The sequence below is a fragment of the Tursiops truncatus genome, chromosome 5 (genome assembly GCF_011762595.2).
Source record: "Tursiops truncatus isolate mTurTru1 chromosome 5, mTurTru1.mat.Y, whole genome shotgun sequence".
Classification (NCBI taxonomy): Eukaryota; Metazoa; Chordata; class Mammalia; order Artiodactyla; family Delphinidae; genus Tursiops; species Tursiops truncatus.
Genome location: NC_047038.1, coordinates 50,494,569 through 50,517,088, shown reverse-complemented (window position 1 = coordinate 50,517,088; position 22,520 = coordinate 50,494,569). Strand labels below are relative to the sequence as shown.

The following is a 22,520-nucleotide window of genomic DNA, read 5'->3' as shown; positions in this document are numbered from 1 at the left end:
TGGTCATATTTTGTTAGGTGTACATGGTGTTTTAAAAATCATGAAATTAAAAAAAAAATTCAGATTTTGGGCCTAAGAAATGGAACTGTGTGTAAATTCTGGGTCCATATTCCTACAGGGCAATGTTTGCCTAGAACTGTGAAGCTCCAGCTGCCTTGAACAGGGCATATTCCCTTCAGTTTGCCACATTACCTCCCATTCTCTGTTGCCTCACACTGGCTCTGCTTGATTCACGTGTAGTCCCTGGTGGACAGTGAAAACTTTGGAGTTTTGCCTCCCTGAGTTAGAGACTTTAGTTCAACTTAGGCAACACAGAACAGGTGACTCTAGCCATTTAGAAATTACTGACTTTTCTTATCTTTCAAAGTCCTCAGAGAAAGCTCACCACTATCTTCTAAAGGTTTTATTATTTTGTTTGTTTGTTTTCTCTAAAGTAATGAATAACTTTATATTTGAATTGCTAACAGCTCTGTTTATAATGTGTTGACATCTCAGTTAGTTTTAGAAATGGAGTAAAACTATTTGGAGTTACTCAAGCCAAGTGTAAATTAATACACTTCTTCAGAGCTGTTTTATATATATATCATATATGTATATATAATATTCATATATACGTATATAATACTCATATATACACACAATGTTCGTGTATACATATATTACTCATATATGCATATATCATTCATATATGTATATATTATATGCATATATTTATATATTCATATATATGAATATGAATACATATACTATTCATATTCATATACATATATATACATATATATATGTATATATATATGAACTTTCTCCACTGGGAAGCATTTGGAAGGCAATTAACTCTTTCAAGAACTGTCATTAAATGATCCCAAGTGGATTGAAAGGGTTAACTCACCTTCCAAGTATGCAATTAACTTCTTCAGGGCACTGCGAATTACAATCTTGGAAAATTTGGTTGAGTTATTGTGGTTGTTACCATTGCTGTTAAATAGTAGTAATAATGGATTTATGTAGTACCTTGACACCACAGAGCTAAAAACAATTACATTTAAATATCAATTTAATTTAATGTGAAACCATGTTTTGTCTAATCATTGTAGCTAATTGCCAGCTTTTAGAAGCCGTTGCCACGATATTTTTATTAATGGTCTGGTAGCAAGTTAACTGTTTGGAAGTTTCTTCCATGAAGTATCATGCAGTGTGAATTTATGTGTATCAAAAGTATCTTTTTAAATGTATTCACTGGCTGATGTGTATACAATATATGACCTACTGAAGATTAGAAACATCAGTGGAGTGAACATGTCTTTGAATCAAATATGTCTGGAGAACGTTCATGAGGGTAAGATGAAGGCTTCAGTTGATGAAGTCAATCTACAAAACAATGAATAAAGAAAGTTGGCTCTCCCACTCTTTCTGTCACCTAGGAATCCCTATTAACAATCCATAGGTGTTCAATAAATACCCAGAGATCAAGCAGTATTGTAACAAACTATGTTTGCAGTAATCTCCCCGGGGGCAGTGCAAATGGTGTGATGTCAGAGTAACACCAAAGAAAGATTAAATGCCTTAAATGCTTTCTCCCTTAAGCTTTTAAAACAAGAAATGATCAAAAAGTCGGTGGGAAATAAAACAATATTTAAATTGTTTATATATAATGGGGTTGAAATCAGAAGGCCTGGTTTTCAGACTTGATTCTTCCACTTTTTAGCTGTGCACCTTAAGCAAGTTATTAGACATTTATGAGTCTTTTCCCCTGTTAAACGAAGGCATACCTTCATGAGATGTATGCTGTACACCTCATAGGATGCTTGAGAAGTGAAAGTAAGATGATTTCTGTGGGCAGCTTGCATAGTGCTGGACACATTGGAGATACTCAACGTGCTGGTCAAGTGTTAGTTGCCTTTCCTTTTACATGAAGAAAGGCTTTTTTTTTACACAATGTATGTTAGAAATTTCAAAGAAATGGCCAACATTATTGTACTAAGTTTATGAAAATGATATGGTTGTTCCTACCTGAGTTTCTTGCCTCATCCAGAAATACCCACCTGACTACCAGACGCCTGGTCCTCCTTTCCTATTGATTATTTTCCTGATGATTTGGTGATGCTTGTTGCTGAGCTGGAAGGGTGTGGTAGGTTAGGAGCTGAGGCTTTAAGTCCTATGGTACTAAATTAAGTGATTTAGACAGGTGTGTGTTTAATATGTACAGTTCAGGGAACATATCAATGTCCACGTGATTCCATATTCAGGTCAACCTCTTCCTGAAAGCCAAGGGGTTGAGATATTTGGAAATGAAGCAGGGCATATCGAGCTCTTAGGTTAAAATCTGGTGGTTTGTCTTTTACCACTCGGGTCATCTCTACACATAAAGTGTCCCATTGGTCTTCCCACCTAAGGCTAAGTCACGTGGCTGAGATAGGTGGGTAGACCAGATGGCTGGGGGAGGGCACTCGCATCCAGGCCCAGGACCCCAAGCTTGCTGTGGTAGATAGCAGAGCACCAAGGAAGCAAGGAAGCGGTGTGGAAAGATGTTCAGTCTGATTGTCACCTGTGAAAAGGATAGAGAGTTTAGAGGGCAGAGGCAGCGATCCCTGCTGGGAGAAGGTTGCTGGGAGGCCCCCCTTCCCTCGCGCCTCCCCTCCTCTCTAGGCTCCTGGGGCTTCTTCCTTCTCCTTCTCCTCTGTGGGGATGCTGAACTCATCTGTAGCAGCTGTAGAGGAGGATCTCTGGCTCCGTGCCACCACTTCTTAGGAGGCCAAGTTAGACCAGGGAATGGAGTTTCAACAACTCCTTGTGCCTCGCATCCCTGCCCCTTCCCTTTTCTCCCACATCCTCGAACTTGCTTTTCCTTCCCACCCCATTGCTCACATCTGTTGCGAAGGCCTAGGAAAGAAAAGAGGTGTGGGCTACACCACTTGTCAGCATCTATTTTCAAGGTCGATTGTGGGGATCAATAATTGAAGAGTGAGTTTTAAATACGAAGTGTCATATAAATGCTAAATAGACTTGTAATTGATGGGGATGCTAACGTTTCAGATACCATAAGGTGGGGTGGGAATGAGTAGATATAAATGCTTATTCCATAAATATCATGACAAAGTAACACGTTAATTTGTTCAACAAATATTTATTGAGTGCCTGACTGCCTCGTAGGAGCCAGACTTTATGGTAGGTGCTAGAGATACAGAGGGAGCAACCACAGAAATGACGATAAACCTCCTTTCCAACTCCTGCCCAAGGAACTTATGTCCTGATGAAGGGAGATAGGCAGTAAGCGAAGGAATAAGATACGTAGTGTCAAAAAATGGTGTTAGGTCCTATGGAGAAAAGTATAAAGCAGAGAGGGGTATAAGGACTTGGGGAGAGGTGCAGTTTTAAATGAGATCAACTAGACAAGGCCTCATTGAGGCTATAGTATTTTAATAATTAATTCTTACCAAGGAGTTTAGATTTTCCAAATTAAAATCTAATTCAGAAAAACATCTATTTCAACCTAGGGTAAAGAATGCCTTTTCTGTTATGTAGATATCCTTTCTAGAAATGGCATTATGGTTGCAGATAAGGATGTGTGTGTGTGTGCGTGCATGCGTGCGTGTGTGTGTGATTTTTTACAGCTCCAGAGTCAAGATTTTTGTTGTCACCAATACTTCTAGATTCCACTAACGCTCGAATCTTGTTTTTTTCCAATTCTTTCAATCTTCCTCTTCCTATCTCTTTCTCTCAATATATCCCTTCTGTTTCCTAAGTTTAGTAGCATCTTCTGCCCAAAGTCACCCCTGTATGTTTTCCTAGAAATTCGAATTCAGAGGCCCCTGAGAGCTCGTGGAGGAGTTCCTGGAGCCACTGGGTGTGCATGGAAATGTGTACAGCTGTGGTCAGAGCCCAGGCTCGGAAGTCAGCACTGAGATCTTGGGCAAGTTATTGGATCTTTCTGGGCTTCAATTCCTCATCTGCAGAGTGAGGCTAATGATTCCTAGTTTGGAGATCTGTGGTGTGAATTAAATGAGAGGACCCAAGGAAAGTGTACAGCATACTGCCTGACCTGCAATATGTTCAAGAGGTGTTGGGTGCTTACGTCCTGATTTTTTTCCTCATTCTACGTTTTGGAAGATAATTAGTATAGATTTTTATCTTAGAGCCAGGATGGATCATGGAAATCATCTGGTTTAATGGTTTTCAAATTATTATAATTTTTAAATCAATAGAAGGAACCCTATTTTTTCCCGATGAAATTCTGGCATGGAACCTCAGAACATAAGGAAGATAAATGAGATGAAGCTTGTTGAAATGGGAGCAAGAAATCAGGATCCTGCCCACCCAGCCTGTACCCCTTGACACCTCAACCTTCCCTTCTCTCCACAAAACAGCCTGTAAGGCACTTCTGAGAAACGCTAGGGTTTCTTAGGCCTTTTAGACCAGCCAAAGCCATTTATCAGAGGGAGGCTGACTATAATCTTCCCTCAAATGCTCTGCATCCTTAAATACTCTCAATCAGTCAACCTTGTCTCCTCTCTGGAAGAATTTGGGATGGGAACTGGCACTTTGAATTTCTCACCTACCTACTCCGTCCCGTTCTTTTTTTGTATTCTATTGAAGTTTTCCTTTCCAAGGTCACCAGACTATCTGCCTGGCAAACCCAATGGATTTTTCATCCGGTTTTCTCTCTATGCAGAACGTGCAACTAACCGTCTCATCCTCTCTGAAACTCCATCATCCTGGGGCTTCATGATCCTTAAGTAAGGGCCTGAGGCATCTTAATAACGCTTCCTGAATGATAGCTTTGATTGTGTCACTCCCTTTCTCAGAAGCTCTCCATGGCTCCCTATTGCCTGTAGAATCAAGCACGTACTCTGCAACCAGTCTTCAAGGCCTTTCGTGATCAATCTGCTATAAAGCTCCTTTTTTAACCTTAAATTTTATGACTTCCCTGGATTCTTGCCTGAACCTGCTCTATGCCTCCCAAAATGTGTCTTGAAAGTTCAGAAACTTTACTTATGGCTGGGGAAGGAAAAAAATAAGGGTAGGATTAGGGAAGATGAAAAAGAGAAAGAACCACTTCACCTGGACTTGGTAAGATGGGTAAGATTTAAAACCGTAGAGACGGCAGCAAGAGCATAACATGTTCCCTGCAATGCGTTAAGGGTGAATATGTGCTTTTGTCAACCCTGCTAGATGGAAATCATTTGAGATCAGGGACTAATGTGCTATTAGAGCCTCCACAGTACACGACTCTCAGCTCTGCCCACCATAATCCTCAACAAACAAATGCACAAAAGAAGGAATGACCAACCAAATGTGTGAAAAAATCTGCACAAGTTTATATAGTCTATTAATGAATAGATGAAACCCTTCGAAAAATGAAAACTAATATAGAAATGTCTTTTATTATCTAATCCCCTAACGTGCTTTTTGTTTTATAAATGATGCGGTTATGTTATTATAATGTGTTTATGTCCATTAATAGTTTTGTCAGAGGAAAGCCAGTGTCCTGTTGGAATTATTTATATACCTGGACTTTTTATCATGGCTTTTCCAAAGGATGCGATATCGGTTATTTATTTATTTTTTTTAACCCAATAATGCTGCATCACCAAGCACTCCAAAACTTGGTGGCTTGAAACAACCACTGTTTATTATTTCTCATAGGTCTATGGGTTATCTGTACAGTTCTTCTGGTCTGAGGCGGGCTCAGATGATCTCAGCTGGGCTCACTTTTGTGTCTGGGCCAGCTGGTGGGCCAGCTGGGGGCTGGCGAGTCGGAGGATAAGCTTCACTCTGCTCTAAGTGATCATGGGCTAGCCCAGACTTGTTCTCTTGGTGAAGGCAGAAGAAAAAGAGAGAGAAGAGAAGCATGCAAGGGCCACTAGCCTCAGATCACACGCTCACACTGTTATTTCCATCATATTGTATTGGCTAGAGCAAGAGACAACGTAGCCAAGCTTCAAGAAATGGGAAGGTGTTCTCCACTTCTCAGTGGAAGAAGCTGCAGAGTCATGTGGCAAAGGGCACAGACACAGGGAGAGACAGAGAGCTGGGGACATCCATCTCTGCAGTCAGTCTGCCATGGCAGACCTACATGCTTCGTCAGTTTTTCTTGAGATTAAGAAGGAGACGAAGGAAGATACACATTACTCTAACTTGAGGGACCATGAACTTCCTTTTGCCTCGTTGATACTCAAGCTGCGGCTTAAGGTGCTCGGAGTATTACTACTCGATCTGCCCCTGAAGCTGATTTGATTCTTTAAAGGCTAACTCTATATTCCGTCTCTTTCACGCCCTCTTAGTTTCTTATCTTCTAACACAGGAAATGATAGATGAGTTATTTGTTGCCTTTGTGTCTCTAATGAGTAGAGAAAAGAAAAGACATTGGGAAGTTCCTAGGAAGCAGATATGTAGAGAAATGAAAAGAGAGAGCTTTGATTTGCCTCTTTCTTGGCTGGTTTTTCAAAGGTGAAATCTAGAAGAAAGTAGAGTGAAGTCTCGGGGGACAGCTTTGGGTCTGGGAAGGATCTAACCAGGTGTGGAAAGGTATCTGTGCGGCGGGAAGCACATAGAAGTGCTGATCTGGAGTATTGGAAGGCATGAGAAAGAAGGGGCTGATCAATAGCTGTTTCTCAAGTGCAGAGCATAATTTGTGTCAGGCTGCTGAAATGAGTTAGTGCTTCATAGTTAATGGCCGTGAGCACATTTTGTTATCGCTGCACTCTCTAAAATGTTTGCCATCCACAATTTTAAAAGGCTGTGAGTGACTCACGGCCAATGTGAGTAATGCACTGGAGCTCTGTGAGCTGGGCCTCTTCTATTCTGAAAACCTTCCCCTTGGACATCGTGTCTCTGTATTTACCTCTCTGGCTTGGCCGCCTCTCGTATCATCTGGTATTCTTGCCATCTTGTTTGGACATTACTCTTCCTCAAGTTGCCCTTCTTTCCTTGGGGGCTGTCCTGGTTCCCCCACTCAGTCTTTTCTTGAACCAGGTGGAAACATCATTCCCTTGACATTCAAAGTGTGGTCCACGGACCAATAGCATAGATATACCCTGGGAGCTATGATTCAGCCCGACTGAATCAGAGTCTTCATTTGAACAAGATCCCCAGGGGATCCGTGGGCACATGAAAGTTTGAGAAACACTGCACTATTCAACAGACATTGATTTTCACCCCTGCTATTTCTGTTCCTTCACTGTTAACCTCCCCCAGGCCCTTTCCCGCCTTACCTTAGCTCAGAAAATGCTCGTCCACTTTTCACTAAACTCTGTATGAGTGATTCCAAAGTGTGATGAGTTTCCCTGCTGTGGATTGACATAAAGGCCCATTAAAAAGATCTTTTCCCCCCAAGGTTGCTTCTTTTTTTTGCTTGGGTAAGTGGAAACTGGTGGTGGCTGTGGGGTCTTCTTCCTTTGTAATGTGGTGTGAGCCACAAGGTAGTCCGAAATCAGACATTTACGAAAGCAAAGGACACTCTGTCTTACTCTCGCCATACCCTGATATTAATCAAGGCTTCCTGCCAGGAGAGTGGGTACTGTGTGTGATTAGAGGCATATTAGAATATGATCTCATTTAAATTGCTCCCAGTTGAGTGAGTTATACCCATTCCTTGAGTCTTTTCCATGAACCCTGTGCCAAATCCTGAACCAGGTATCTATCCATATTATCAGCACATCAGCCCAATGGAGCATCATCCCCATTTTACAGATGTGAAAGTGAGGCTCAGGGAAGGGAAGTAATTGCCCAAAGTTGCATAACTGGTGAACTGCAGGATTTGAAAGAGGCTACATTCTTCACTTCTCTGTGATTTCTCCAGCTGGAACTTCCTTTTTCCGCTTCTAGAAAGCTTTTTCCTCTGGGTTTACTAGGCATATATTTTTGAGAAGCGTCGTTACACTAAGCTAATTCCTGATCTTCGTCCGCCCCTGGGCTCGCGTATTTCGAGTCCACGTCCCCACACTGTCTTCATTGTCTGTTCCCCGTGCTGCCTCCAGAAGAAGGTCCGTTCTGATTCCTTCCAACGACATGGCAACTCTCTCTTCTTCGATCTGTGTTACCTGCGGTCCTCTGAAAGCTTTCCTTACTCAGGGAATTACCTGACGCTTTCTCTAACAAGGACGTTCCATCCTTTGCTCCCCTCTGTCCACTTTGCCCTGCCTGGCACTGCGCCTGGCACATCACAAATAACACATATTTGTTCAGTGAATTGAATCTGAGCTGATTTCTCTCTGACAGGGACCTTGGGAGTGTCAGGACTTCGGGTGGAGGGAAGGTTGTTAACAGAGGAGAATTTCTCTACACAGACTATTTCACACTTTTTGCCAAGGGCCGGCCCAGATTTCTCTTAAAATCCAGTCCACAAAGAAGCGAAGCTGAGGGGATGATGAGCTTGCCCTCCTAGGGAGAGGGGGGCCCACACCACTGCTTTTGCTCCTTAAGAATCTCAACGAGAAAGAAAGCAGAAAACATTTAAAACTTCCTCTTGGAAAGCTCTTCTGCCTCTGATTTTTTCAGAATGTCTTCAAGTGATTTGGGTCTATTTTTAATACCCGTGAGACATGATGTTGTAAGGAGAGCTAAATATAGGGGCCACATCCCCCTTTCTTTTATTCATTGGCCTTAATCTTCCTGGGAGGAGAAGAAAATGCACATGATATTTCACCACAGAGTTGTGACGTTTGCCCTGCTGGGCCTTGCTGCGAGGAAATTCATAAATACCATGTCGGAAATAAAGATAATGAATGGATTCTTTTTGGAGAAGATGTGAAGTGGGAGTTTATTTATGTTAAACCTCCCCTGTCTGCTGAAGACGGCGAGATAGTTCCTCTCGTTTTCCTCAGGGTCCTCTGGGGACAGCAGGCAGCCTGTGTTACTGGAGCGAGCTGCAGCACCCTACCAACAGAATCGAGAAGAGCCGGACAGTCAGCCAGAAATAACACACGGCATCAGAACAGCAGCTATAATTCCGGTTTATTATATACTTACGAGCTTCCTTCTTCTCTCCTTTGAAAAAGGAGGCATTAAGTGGTTGTTAAAAGCAAACAACTTTGTGAGTACCCGTTGGACCAGAAGGAGAGACCGGAGCTTACTGCGGCTGCCCTAAGCCTGAGGGATCTGGGCTGGAGGGCTCTGCTCTCTGTCTTATGCCTTCTTTGGGGCCTTTGCGTTTCCCACACACCTTCAGGATCCATTGTTTCCACTTGTTTTGGGTGGATCCCTACATCAGCATCAGCATCTGGGGATGTGGCTGGGATGCATCTTCAATCTGACGCTGGTGCCATCGTTACCTGTGGTTGCTTTGGAGGCCGATTAAGAAGGGAAGCAGTCGGGGGTGTGGCTCCCAGGATGGGCTCTGGAATCACCCATTTGGTCGTGGATTCGCTCCCTTAAAGCCACGAGAACTTTGCAGAATTATTCGACTTTTTCATGCTTCAGTTTCCTCATCGGTCAAAGAGAGATAATGATAATCTCATACAGAGTTGTCTTAAAGATTGCCGTGCATGGCGAGTAGTAAACACTCAGCATCCTTTAGCCTCTAAGTCTACCCTTGTAACAAAGGCTGGGCCCAGTGCATCTTCTAGAGCAGAGACATGATTCAAGGTCTGATATAGTTACTGTGTTTTAATAACCATCTACAGGATGGTCTTGCCTTAATTTGGTTTCTAAATCTGCTCACTGTCCTGATTCCTAGTGTTGTTCTAGGTAGAGTGGCAGCCTTCATTTCAGAGAAGTTGCATCTATATTAAGTGCCGTATCTGTGCTTCACGTGGGCTGCCTCTTGGGGAAGAGGTCTTCCCCCTGCCTCCTCTGTCATTCCCCAGGAAATAAGAGCGGCCCACAACTCTGCCTGAGAGACGGAACTACGGCTGGAAACACTGAAGGATTTCTTCTAATGGGGTAGAAATCAAAAGGTCCTGAATGGCACTCTTTCTGCCCAAGTCCAAGAAATACAGTCCCCAGTTACTCCCTAAACCTTCCAACAGAAGCTGCATGTTTAAATCTCTTTGCTTGTGTGTGCTCCTGTCCCTCTGTCCTCAGAAAGGCAGCTCTCCAAAGGAACATCTTTTGTTAAATGACATTCAAAAGACTTAACACCTCTGCTGATCTCTAGTTGGTTGGCCTCTGAGGGGACTTTTGCCTCTCTTAGATAAATCATGGCTGTTCAGACAGAAGCTAGAAAGTACGAATTTAGACACCTTGGGGATATTAGGTCAGAAAACCCCTTGTCCCCAAATTTCTCTGTTTATACAAATCATTGACTGGAATCTAGCAGAGGAGAGTTTGTCTGTGTGGGCATCAGTGTCCTGTAGGTGTCCATGGGTATTTGGATTTGGAAATCAATCTAAAGAGAAAAAAAGAATTCATGGGTCAGAGTGCTGTGAAGTCTTATTGGTTCTGTGGTCTGTGTTTCTGTAGAAACCTTTCAGAAACTATTGGATTTAAAAACATCACCACCAAAAACCTTAAGCCTAGATTATATACTCAGATTTGGGGCAGGGTCTCCACATTGCCTTCTCCAGGGACACGGCAACAGGAGCGGACCTCCTGGCATTGAGCTAGGTTGGCATAGGGGGTTGGGATGGATGGATCCCTGGGGCAGTGCCAGCATCCTTCCTTCTCCATGTTCAGATATTATTGTGGCTGAGATGATTTGCTTACCTGGCTGTCTCCCTCACATGAGGGCAAGGAGTGTGTTCCTCATCTCTCATCTCTAATGCCCAGCACTGTTCCTAGCACATATTAGGTGTTTAGTTCATGATCTTAGAATCCACGAGCTATAAAATAATGTGAAAAACCACTTTGCATCTGTGTAGTTATAAAGAAAGACATTTATCTTGATTTCTGTTACAGGCCTGGATTTATCTCTGATGCCAGTTTAGGAAAAATGTTTAGAAAAACATTTGGATTTGAATTCTGACATTTGGTCTGTCTATTAATTTATGGTTTATTTGATAGCTCTAAGAGGCATGTTTGAAATCTAAAATGAATGAAATAAATTACAGAATTTGTCTCCCTACCTCTGTCCCCTAGAACCCAAAAGTGTTAATCAAATGTGTGCTCAATTTCATGGTTGCTAGGTTATCGCATGGTCTGCATCTGCAAATTGGAGTTTATTTGTTGTAGAACGTTAAAAAATTATGGCTGTTCAGACAGAAGCTAGAAGGTACAAATTTAGCTCTTATTTTGTAGTTCCTGTCATAATGCTTTCCTGGAAAAAAAAAATGAAGAGCATGTTTGTCACGAGTGGTCTTACCTCTAAATTATATTGTTTTTTTTTTGTGGTTTTAAGCCAGATTCTTGATGTTACTTTAACTTGCTTTTCCTGGTTTAATTTATTTTAGTTGGTAAAGATTATTCATCACTCATTCAATTCCAGGGTTATCTATTGATTCTTTTCTCCCCATTTGGTATTTTCTGACATTTTGTGGCACTCAATATTGATTTATACAAAATCAGTCATCTAAATGTCCAGAGGAGGTGTCATTCACTTGTCATCAGCTGTTTTTCTGAGCTAGTAAGTGGAATAGTCACGTACACTGAGGTTGTTGAGTGATTTAAGGGCTGGAGTCCCGCCGTCACACATGCTGGATCGTGCTGATAAAGATCCTTACAGAATTTTGAAAGTGAGATCACTGAGAAGATTCTCCAGAGGCAGCAGCAAGCAGTTTCTTAGTAGGGGGCTCAATTCTTCCATGTAACATTTATCAGTTATTCTGTTCCTCAGTTACTCTAAGCCTATGCTCTAAGTTAAGAAAAAATAAATAAAATAAATAAAGCTTGCTATGCGAATACACCTTCCAGATAATTCTTCCTTTGTTTCCTAAATTTAATGAATCAGCCTTGATAAAATGCAAATAGATTCTGTAGATCTGGAGTGGGGCATGAGATTCTGCATTTCTGCCAAGCCCCTAGGTCATGTTGGTCTGTACACTTTGAGTCCTTAGCCCACCTATTAACCAAATTCCCATTCTGATTCCTTCGTATTTTGAAATTCTTGAACTGTATCTGAGGTTCCCCAGGCATTCAGATGTTAGTATTAGGAGTAAATGAAGAGGGAAGAGATGGACCCCCTTCCTACCCCCACCAAGTTATATCAGCATTATATTTTTCCAATGTTATATTTTTTAACGGCAATGAGAACGTAGGTGTATGTTACAAATCCCTAAACCAATTGGATAGCTTCTAATAATCTTCCAAGAATCTGGTGGTTAGTAAAGTCAATTTTCGTGAGTCTTTGAATTTATATTTCTTAAAGTTATTTGTGCCTGAGGGGCTCTGGCAATCCCTCACTTCCTCGGTTCTAAGCCCTTCTCCTCTTCTGAGGTTCCTCTGGCCTCCATCTTCATTTCTTGCCTGGTGGCAAAGAGTCTTACTCTCTAAGCTGAACTGAAAAATAACTTGTGACAAAGTGTTAGGAGATAAAGCTTTAGGTGGCCCCTCCTAGGAGTATGTGCAATTTCATAGACAGTGACAGAAAAGTTTTTAAAATCAAAAGATATGACTGGTGGAATTTTAGCCCCATGGCAGTCTACTGGAGGACCTTTTTTGGGGGGTCAGGAGGAAGAGGGAATGATGTTTCCAGCCTACCACATAGCCTATTTCTCATTCATTCCTCCTACTCATAAGATCTACCTTCCCACTCTACTCATGAGTCCATTGGTTATGACTTCTGGGGGCTTATGGCTTTCAGATAGTCTTTAAAGTAATCTCTTTCAAGGAAGTATTCTGTAATTCATCTCTGCTGTGCGTACCATTTGCTAAGGCAACGCTCTGTGTCTACGGGCTCTCTCGATGTCCAGGATCTCACAAAGTCCGGAACAGTATATAAACATACTGGAAGGGGAAATATTATTTTTATATTGAATTGGAAGGATGATGTATGGAATATCTTCACCTGGTCGGACTTAGATTTGATTCTTCTCAAGTCAGCGACAGATTCATATGAGGTTCTCATCTGTATGTTGCTTTTTATTACATTATTTTGCTTCGGGCTCAAACATATCAAAGTGATTCAGACACTGTGGATGAAATCATCTGATTTCCATCAATAAAAGTCTACTAAATCCTTTCGATTATAGGCAGTTGGTATTATTACACGGTTATAGGAAGACATGGGGATGCTATGCACTAATTAATAGGAGTCTACGTGGCGCAGATTTATACAATGATGAATGTTTATAGTTATAGCCAGACTGTTTCTCACTTAAGCGATATAAGTAGATTTAGGTATTGAAATGGATTCTGTGTCTTGGTTTGAATATTTGAGTCTATTGCTTTCTATCTCTGTTCACTAGGAGTCGATTAAGAAAAGGTCCTTTCTAGTTTACCTGCTTATTCCATGATTGAAAATGGTTGTTGACTGATTAATCATGTAAGTTGATTAAGTTGGGGGATCATAAATCATATACTTACACAAAAATTTGACTTTTGCTTAAAATCCATAAATGCACATTTATTCATCAGGGTATTGCTGTGGAGCTAAGGCCTTTTCTCTAAGTAGGGGTCCACAGAGTGGAATTTTGGAGTCTTTTTTTTGTGTAAGCTATATCCCTAGAGGAACCTCTACAAATTCCATTTTCAGTGTCTTTAAAGGAAATTAAGAATTTTAAGGCAGTGACCAGTAACTTGAGTAGAATCTGTGCAGACCTTTATAATCCCTGCCCCTGCAACGACAATATTTTTAAAGCAACTTTTCTTTATTGGGTCTTTCCAAAGCATTTGACTAGTTTCATGAAAGCAACAGCTCCCTTTCCACTGAAACTCATATTTTATAGCTATATTATTTAATTAAATTATGTAATTACATTAACAGGCACAACTGGTATAAATAGGATTGGGAGCAAACACAAATGAATCTTGATAAGCTTACAACTCAGCCACATGGGAGCCAAAGCACATAGGTGCACAAGAGAATATTCTCCTAGCCACAGTGCTTTATTGTCCGCTGTCCTGTGGGCATCACTGTAGTTCAGTTTAGATATTTTACAGAGGGAATGATTAGCATTAATTATTCCAGTGAAACAGTGAACTGGAAACCAACGTTCTATTTTTTTTCTTTCCAAATTATGGCTACACTACCAAAGTTCATCCTTTTCAGATTTATCGCTCTTACGCCACCTGTTTTTGTTTGTTTGTATTTATTTTGTTTTGTGAGAGTTAATACACAGACACCTCTGGTGTTGTGGACTTGATACATTATTGTAGTTTTTCTGTGAAGCCAAGTTCTGAAGGTAAACACCTTACTATTAGCTTCTAATAAAAAAAAGAGCAAAAACAGAAGTAAAAGTTTGTGGGAAAACGTCTTGGGAAATTTCATTGAGAATGGATTTAAAGTGAGAATGTATAATAAAATGGATGGTAGGAACTCATAAAAATTCTAGCCCAGGTGTTAAGTGAAAGTGTGTACAAAATCCTATTGGTGGGTGAAAGACCATCAGTTCCTTCCACACCTGGGTACTCCTTGGCTCTGTACTTATTTTCATCAGTGTCCCCCGGCTCTCCCCACCCAGGCTTTCTTTGATTTTCTCCTCTAGACCAAATACCTGCATCCCATAGAGCAGGTTAAAGTGTCATGTTCTGACATCATAGAACTCTGTGGAATGTATGGCTTAAGTCACTTAGAAAACTCTTTATTTTCTAGTCCTTTGATTCTTAAAAATGAAGTATTAACCCATATTTATTCTATAAGTTAAAGGAATTTTCCTTAAAATCAAGGGAGGACTGACTGATGCATTTTGTACAGATATTTCCTTTTTTTTAAAATTTTTATTTATTATTATTTTGTTTTTTGCGGTACACGGGCCTCTCACTATTGTGGCCTCTCCCGTTGCGGAGCACAGGCTCCGGATGCGCAGGCTCAGCAGCCATGGCTCACGGGCCTAACCGCTCCGCGGCATGTGGGATCTTCCCGGACCCGGGCACGAACCCATGTCCCCTGCATCGGCAGGCGGACTCTCAACCACTGCGCCACCAGGGAAGCCCTACTTTTTTATTTTTTTATATAACTTTTCCTTAAGGAAAATGTTACAAATTCTAAAACTCTTTCTATTTCTTATTAGTTAGCATATTCTCAATAAGCTGCTTATATTGAAGGAAAAATAGTGATTTGCCAGCAATCCTCGGCATGTAGATGCATCACCCCAATATCTGCCTTCATTTTCACATGGCTTTCTACCTGTGTGCGTTTGTCTTTGTGTCCACATTTTCCCCTTTTTAGAAGAACACCAGTCAGGTTGGATTAAGACCCACCCTAATGACTTTGTTTTAGCTTGATTATCTGTGTAATCCTGTGTCCAAATAAGATCACATTCTGAGGTTTTAGGGGTAGGATTCCATCTTATCTTTTTGCGAAGACACAATTCAACTCATGACGCAGGGCATAGTTTTTAGCGTTTGCATTTGCAAAACATTAAGAAAAAAAAAAAAAAGACTCTCCCAGCGGTGTCCCAAAGCAGGTTTGAGTTTGTGTCTTGAAATGTCAGTGTTGCAGTTTGGCTAACGTGTTATATATGCTTTCCTTACACTTTATTTTCATAGTTGAACCTTCCTTTAATGAAAATATTTACAAAGAAAGAAACAAAATGAATTCTTTTTTGATTGCTTGATTTAAGAATCATGAATAAAAGCTATGCTATTTAATAAGCTCCCATATTCCTGTATGTTCTCATCATGTTTACATTTTGAAGGCGTGTACTTTATTTTATCAGTAGTGAATTCATACTGAGCTACATTTAGTATTTGAGGCTTCATGTTGCTTTCGTTAATTTCCTTGCTAAATGATAAGTGGCATTAAAGTCATGCTATTCTGAGTTTGCTTTCCGAGACAGAGTGACGCTGCATTATTGAACACTTTTACCCTTCCTTTTTAAAATTCATATTTCTACATCATCTATGGAAATTGCCACACTTAATGCTACTATCTTATGAGCAGGAAAAACCCAGGCTGTAAAAGAAGGAGGAAATAGTGGATTATGTGGGACGTGGGTAGAACAGACTGACTTGTAATGGAATTTATTTAAAATAAAATAATACTGCAGACTTGATGCTCATGATAATGCTGTAGTGAGATTATTTCATTTGATTCTTATAATGACTCTATGGTAAGGACAGTGTATTGGTCAGGGTAGGCTAGGTTATGTTGTGGAAACAAATAACCCTGAGGTTTATTTCTTGTTCACATAATGCGTGTTGTTGGTCCAGGTGGCTCTCCAGGGCAACTGTCCTCCATGAGTTGGCTCAGCGTTCTAGTCTGCTTCGATGTTCAGGCATGTCTTAGCAACATATGCAGTCACTGCAGTAGGGGAAGTGTTGGCTAGGAGTCAAGAGCTGGTGATTAAGGTCTCCCCTTGAGAAGTGATAGCCATCACTTTTCTTACATGTTATTGGCCGACACAAGACATGTGATTGATTAAGGCTAATTTTAGGGGGTTAAAGGAAATGCCATCTTGCTGTGTCCCTGGGACAAATGGGAATCAGATATTGATGAACAATAATATGCTTGAGACAATAATACTTCCCTTTTACACACATGGAAACTAGGGTTCAGAAGTATTAGGTGACCTGCCTAGGGATATAGAACCAGATAATAATGGAGCTGCTACTCACACCTTGGTCTGTCTGACTCCAAAGGCTATCTGTTCAACCACTTTGTGTACTGCCTTCCATAAGAACTGAGTCAGCTACCTTGAAGATGATGTGATTCAAATGGTAAAGCTAATTGCCCCCAGTTTTCCTTACGGAGTGCTTTTGATAGAATTTAGAGGAAATGGGGAAGAACAGGTGATTGGTGAGGCTTCCATTGAGTCTAGTCTCTGGGGAAATTTTCTGGACCCTTTCTCCTCTGGCCTTTCTCTCTTACCCTTCAGGGTAACCTCTGAAGAAGCATCTGAATATTATGGATAAAAGAGAGGAGCTGAGCAAGTAAAGGAGCGATTTTGCATTTCTCTGCTTTGCTGGAGGTGGAAGGTATAGTCTTGTAATTATTAAAGGGATAACAGTGTCAAGGTAGGCCTGTACGGCAATTTGTAGCCTACATAACATGTCCATATCTAATCTGAAGATGAGAGCAAACCTCAGTGTACTAATTGACTGTGACCCATATCGGTGAGGTGTGGTTGTCAGAATAGCCAATGGGACCTGGGACTGCATCAGTGAAAGGAACTGACTAACATGAAGTAGAGGTGGAGAACGCAGGCCTTGGGGTCACATCTGGGCTACCCTCTGACCCATCACCTAGGCAAATACCTTTGTCTGTCTTGGACTTCACTGTAAATCAGGAGCAAAATGATGACTTCACAGTATACTCATAAAGGATAAATGATGTAAGGTTAATAAAATACTTGCAGTACCGTGTGTATAGGTCCATGCTCAGTAAATGCTGGCTGTTCTTCTTATTATGTTGGTTGTTAGTGTGAGGATTTTTAAAATAAGGCATGTGATTATTAGGCTCTACGTGCAATGATAGACCATAGCGGGGATATTACAATCACTTCTGGAATATTAGAATCACTATCACTAGAGATAATGAAATATATTTTGAGGCTGGCATCCAGGTTGGAGAGTTTACCTGAAACCATCTTCCATGGTTTGCTGAAGGAACTAGCAAGACCTAACTTGGAAAAGAGATACTTTAGCAGTGGTTTGAGGGCGTGGGCTGCTACTGTCTTTGGATCTCTGAAAGGTTGTCCTACAGAATAAGCTCTAGTATTCTTTATGGAATTAAGAAACAGTACAGCCATGGAAGTTGCAGGGAGAAGGATATCAGTTCACTGTGGGACAGAAGAATCAACCATGGAATTGGACTGTCTTGGGAAGTAGTGAGTTTACTGTCATTGGTGGTAAGAACATTGTTCACATGGGTATTGGCAGGATCTTGGGCATTCAGGCATCAGCTGAGTGATTAGATTAGAGAAACCTTAAATGATACTCAACACTGAGTTTTGTGATTCTAATCCTGGGCACTCAATAGAATCATCCAGTGGGATTTAAAACAATATAGCAGTGTCTTGGGCCCTACCCTAGACCAATTAAATCAGAATCTCTAGGGGTGAGGCTCCTGTAACAGTATTTTCACAACCTTTCCAGTTGATTCTGTTGTGTAGCCAAGTTTGATAACCACTGTTTCAACAGAAAGAAGCAGGTGCCATTGGCAGTAGCGCCTCTCTTAAAACTGTAGGTGATCAGTTTTGACTAGCAGGAGAGAGTATCGTTCTGTGTGACAAATAGTAATGGAACAGGGCAGAGTTTGGTTGGGTTTGGCTTCGTTGAGCCCCCAATATTGAGGAGTCCATCCAAACTGAAGCCTCTGGTCATTTTGGCTAATGGTTTTGGTAAAGGGTTGAGGTCCATGTTCAGTTTAAACACACAACTTCTTAGAGGGGGGAAACCAGAGACTGTAGACACTCAAGATTCAACTATAGGAAAAGTCTATTTTCCCCCAAAGGGACTTGCTATTATTCATGTTTACTGGCTGCTGAGTGATTCATCCGGTGTTGAGGGAGATGTGCTCAAATGAAATGTGTTGCTTCTATGTAAAGTAGCTTATTTCTTCTAGGATACTCCGGCCCACTGATGCAACCCTGCAGAACAATGCAAATCCTGCTGTGAGAGTGTGTGTGTGTGTGTGTGTGTGTGTGTGTGTTTGGGGAGGAGGAAGAGACAGGTGCACACATAGATATGCATGTTTCTAGGTCATAGAGCATGCCTTCACACCTCCCTCCTCTGACCTTTATGCCAGAAACATAAGAATGACCCATTGTCCACTGGCCCTGGAGCTTGGTTGTTCCTAATCTCTGGATGCTCAGTGGCTGAGCTGGCCTCCTGCCTGGCCATTTGGCAGCCGTCAGGGTAGCCCCGTGTATCCCAAATTTGTTCCCGCGTGGCTTCTTCCTGCCTGATCCCTCATCCTCTGGCATGGCATTTTCTCCATGACAGTCTGCCCCTGAACTGCCCTCGCTGCCGCTTTGGTAAAGGCTTGCAACGAAAGAGTAACAGCCACTGGCGAATCCAGTTTGTGCAAGCAGCATCAGCAATGGATGAGACCTCCCCCAGGCTGGAAGAAGACTGGAAAAAAGGACTTCAGCGAGAAGCGAGCTGGCAGGTAAGTGATGTCCTCGGCCCCAGACGGACCCAGAGCTCTCGCTCAACTCTTTTAGCCCAAGTCTGGGTAATTCACATCAGTCTGTTTGCACAAATGCGTTATCTGCAGACACATCCATTTGGGAAAAGTCATCATTAGTTTTCATTTCTTTGTAAACCATGCAAATAAGATTCCAAATGAATTTCCTCTAGATTCTTGAGCAAGCTAATAGGGTTTTACAAATCTATAGATGTTGCTAAATTTATACTTTCTTAATAAAGCCCCTTGAATTAACAAGTTGCAGGTGTATGTCAAAGGAAGCATGAAGATTTGGTTTGTGTGAGTATAAGTTCATTGCAACATAAAAATTTAATACAACACCTGTCCCCAGACTTACTTTATAGTGTTACAGTAGCTTGGAATAAGGGGCTTGGTTTTAACCTATTTTAATGAGGTGACCATTCTTTTAATGCGGCTTGCGTGCCTTTCTTATTTATGCTGAACTCATAATAGGTGGAAGCTCTGTGGTATGCAGAAAGTTCAAGCTAAAGGATTCATTTTGGTGTAGAGGCAGTTTTCATTAAAATATGCAAAGCAATAATGTTTATACCTTACAATACCTATTTCAAATTAGCAAAATTATATGCTCCTGTCTCATAAGCTGCCAGCTGAAATCCCTTCCTAAATCCTGTTGAATGGCTTTGATTACTCTTCTTCACATTACACATTACACCTCTAATGCATATTTTTACGCATCCACTCCATTGCCATTTAATTAGACAACAATATTGAAGAGTGATGCCAGAGGTTTGGTTTTTTTTTTTCTGATGCTGCTCCTTATGGAAAAAGAACGCTTCCGTGCATGAAGCATTTCTTATGGGCGGTGTTGGATAAAGTGCAACTGTGATTTTCCATTTTGTCTGTAGCAGACAGTTTCCTACAGAAATGGTGATTCAAGATGAGTTGATTTTCAACATCAATTTTTAAAAATAATTGTCCCTTTTTATAAAAGGAGGGAAACTTTTCATAAGAGTCTCCTTTGCTATTGAAATTTCAGTGAAATGTAATACTGGTATTGACAGGTATGTTCTGTTCTAAGCCATGTGATGTTAAGTAAGGAGCTTCAGAAAAAAACCTCCTCCAGCCTGTCATGAAATTGGAGTCCTTCCACTTTGAGTGGGAGTGTTATTTAGGAAGCAGGAAGGCATACAAATAAATCTCTGCATGCTACTTTGAGAATGTCATGTGGTAGGTCCCCAGGGGTTCTAAACAAATATTCAGGTATGTTATGGTATATTGATGTGACTTTTGGATATTTGTCTTTTGTTTATGTGTTTTCCTTTAGAGAGTTGGCATCTTATATATAGTCTTCATTTCAAAGGAGGATGAAGGAAGGAAACATGTGAGGAGATGACTCAGAGATCTCTGTGGACAAAATATTTAAACTAGGAACATGAAATCCAAATGTTTCTGTAAAAAAGCATGTGTCCTATCAATGGGAGCGTCCCATGAACCTTTAGCTTAGTCATTACCCAACAGGCAGATAATGAAAATGTTCTCTCTGCTCCTTGCCTCCAAAGATGTGATTATGTTCAAGTTGACCCTTGCCATTTCCATTATGGTAACCGAAGCTCTCCCTATAGCTCCTGGAGGTCACGGTTATGGGATGGACATCCCAGGCTCCCATTTGACCCTCCCTGACTCTTGGCCATGGCTACTCTGCTTCTGGGCTCTACCCCCAGTGAGGCCTGCCTGCTGCCCACACTGTACAGCCATCTGTGTTGCCATGCTGGGTCCCCACATGCACGGAGTCACCCCACTTCAGCTGATACTTAAGCTGTCCCTAAAGGAGGCAATGAAATCTGATGGCATTAGATGTAAGACCTTTGTCGTGAGAGTGACTTCTTTTGACCCTGCATGGTAGTGATGGAGTTGGGGACAATTTAAAAACAAACTGTGATTGATACTGAAACTTTAATTTAGCTTTAGTACTACATTTCTTGTAGAAACTGATTCCATACTTCTTTACCTAACTAACCACTATTTACCAATCACAGTGCCAGGTGTGTGTGTGTGTGTGTGTGTGTGTGTGTGTGTGTGTGTGTGTGTGTGTTGAATAGGATCGCATCTTTGGAGGCAAGGAGCAGAGAGAGCATTTTCATTATCTGCCTTTTGGGAAATGACTAACCTAAAGGTACATGGGACGCTACCGTTGATAGGACACATGAGTTTTTACAGAAACATTTGGCTTTCATGTTCCTAGTTTAAATATTTTGTCCACACACACCACTCCAACATTCCTAAGAAGCCTAGAAGGTACATAAGATTACCCCCTTTAACAGATGAAGAAATTAAGACCTAACCTGTCCAAAGCCATCCAGTATTCAAGTCCAGTCCTGTTTGACTCCAGTGCCTGTGCTCTTCCCACTTTGCTGTACCATCTGGATTGAATTTTATCTCATTTTTTATCTCATGGAATAATAGCTTATGAGCAGCTGTGATGTGGGCAGGCAGGAAGAAAGAGAAAGAAAGGGAAAAAGTATGACAATCTTCTAATGGAATAATCAATCTCTGAATCATTAAGGCTTTAATAAAATGTTTTTCAATAGTTGATTTTTTAACCCTTACTATCTACCAGGCACTAAGCTGCATTTCTGATTCTTACAAGTACTCTGACAGATATTATTTATTCATCTTATACAGATGGGGAAACTGAGGCTCAGCTCTAGGAAACTGAGGAACATGCTCAAGGTTACATACCTACTGAGATGATGAAAAGAGATGTGGGCCCACTTAGACTGGCCCCAAATCCTGTACTCTTATACAAGACTGCCTCTCAGAGTGTATTTTCAAATTACATTTTGATCATACATATTTTAACTATCTCATCTCACAATGATGTGATGGGATTCAGTCCTTGAGAAATCCCGATAGTTTTTTTTTTTTTTTGTAAATAAATGAGTTGGGCAAAAATGCCTTGCTCACTCATTTCTCCAGAATGTATTTTAATTGGATGCTGTTTGCCTTAAATGAACCAGCTTAACCATGGAGTTGAAAATGAGCTAGATGCAATTTCTAGAATCAACTGTAAATCTAAAAATCCTTTCAAGCTTATAACCTGTACTGGAAAACCAACAGTAGCTGTGTCAGGGTTAATGCTCCTGTTGCCCATGGCCCACTTCAGCTCTGGGAGAAGCTGGGAACCAAGATGGCAGGGGCTTCGGCCACCAGGTAACCGTCGGCCTACTGGCAAACTTACTTAAGGCAGCGCCTTTGCTTCTTCACTTGTAAACCGAGGTGATTATGCTTGAGTGGGGCATTGGAGAGAGGATGGGCGGAGACACCAGTGCTTCATTGCTCTGGTCAATGGTCAGTTGAAAGATATTATGGAGGGGCAAATGGCTCATTTCTGGGTAATGTTTTATCTTGCGGTGGTTCCCTTGAAAATAACCAATGTAAT

General features: G+C 41.2%; 1 long non-coding RNA gene across 1 annotated transcript in view; it reads left to right on the top strand.

Moving 5' to 3' along the window:
* Positions 1–19,075, top strand: part of LOC141278766 (uncharacterized) — a 365,270-nt gene extending 346,195 nt beyond the window's left edge. Inside the window, exon 3 of the long non-coding RNA XR_012331953.1 lies at positions 18,916–19,075. This is a non-coding gene — a long non-coding RNA (uncharacterized lncRNA). The remainder of the gene's footprint in view (positions 1–18,915) is intronic.
* The last annotated feature ends 3,445 nt before the right edge of the window (positions 19,076–22,520 follow it).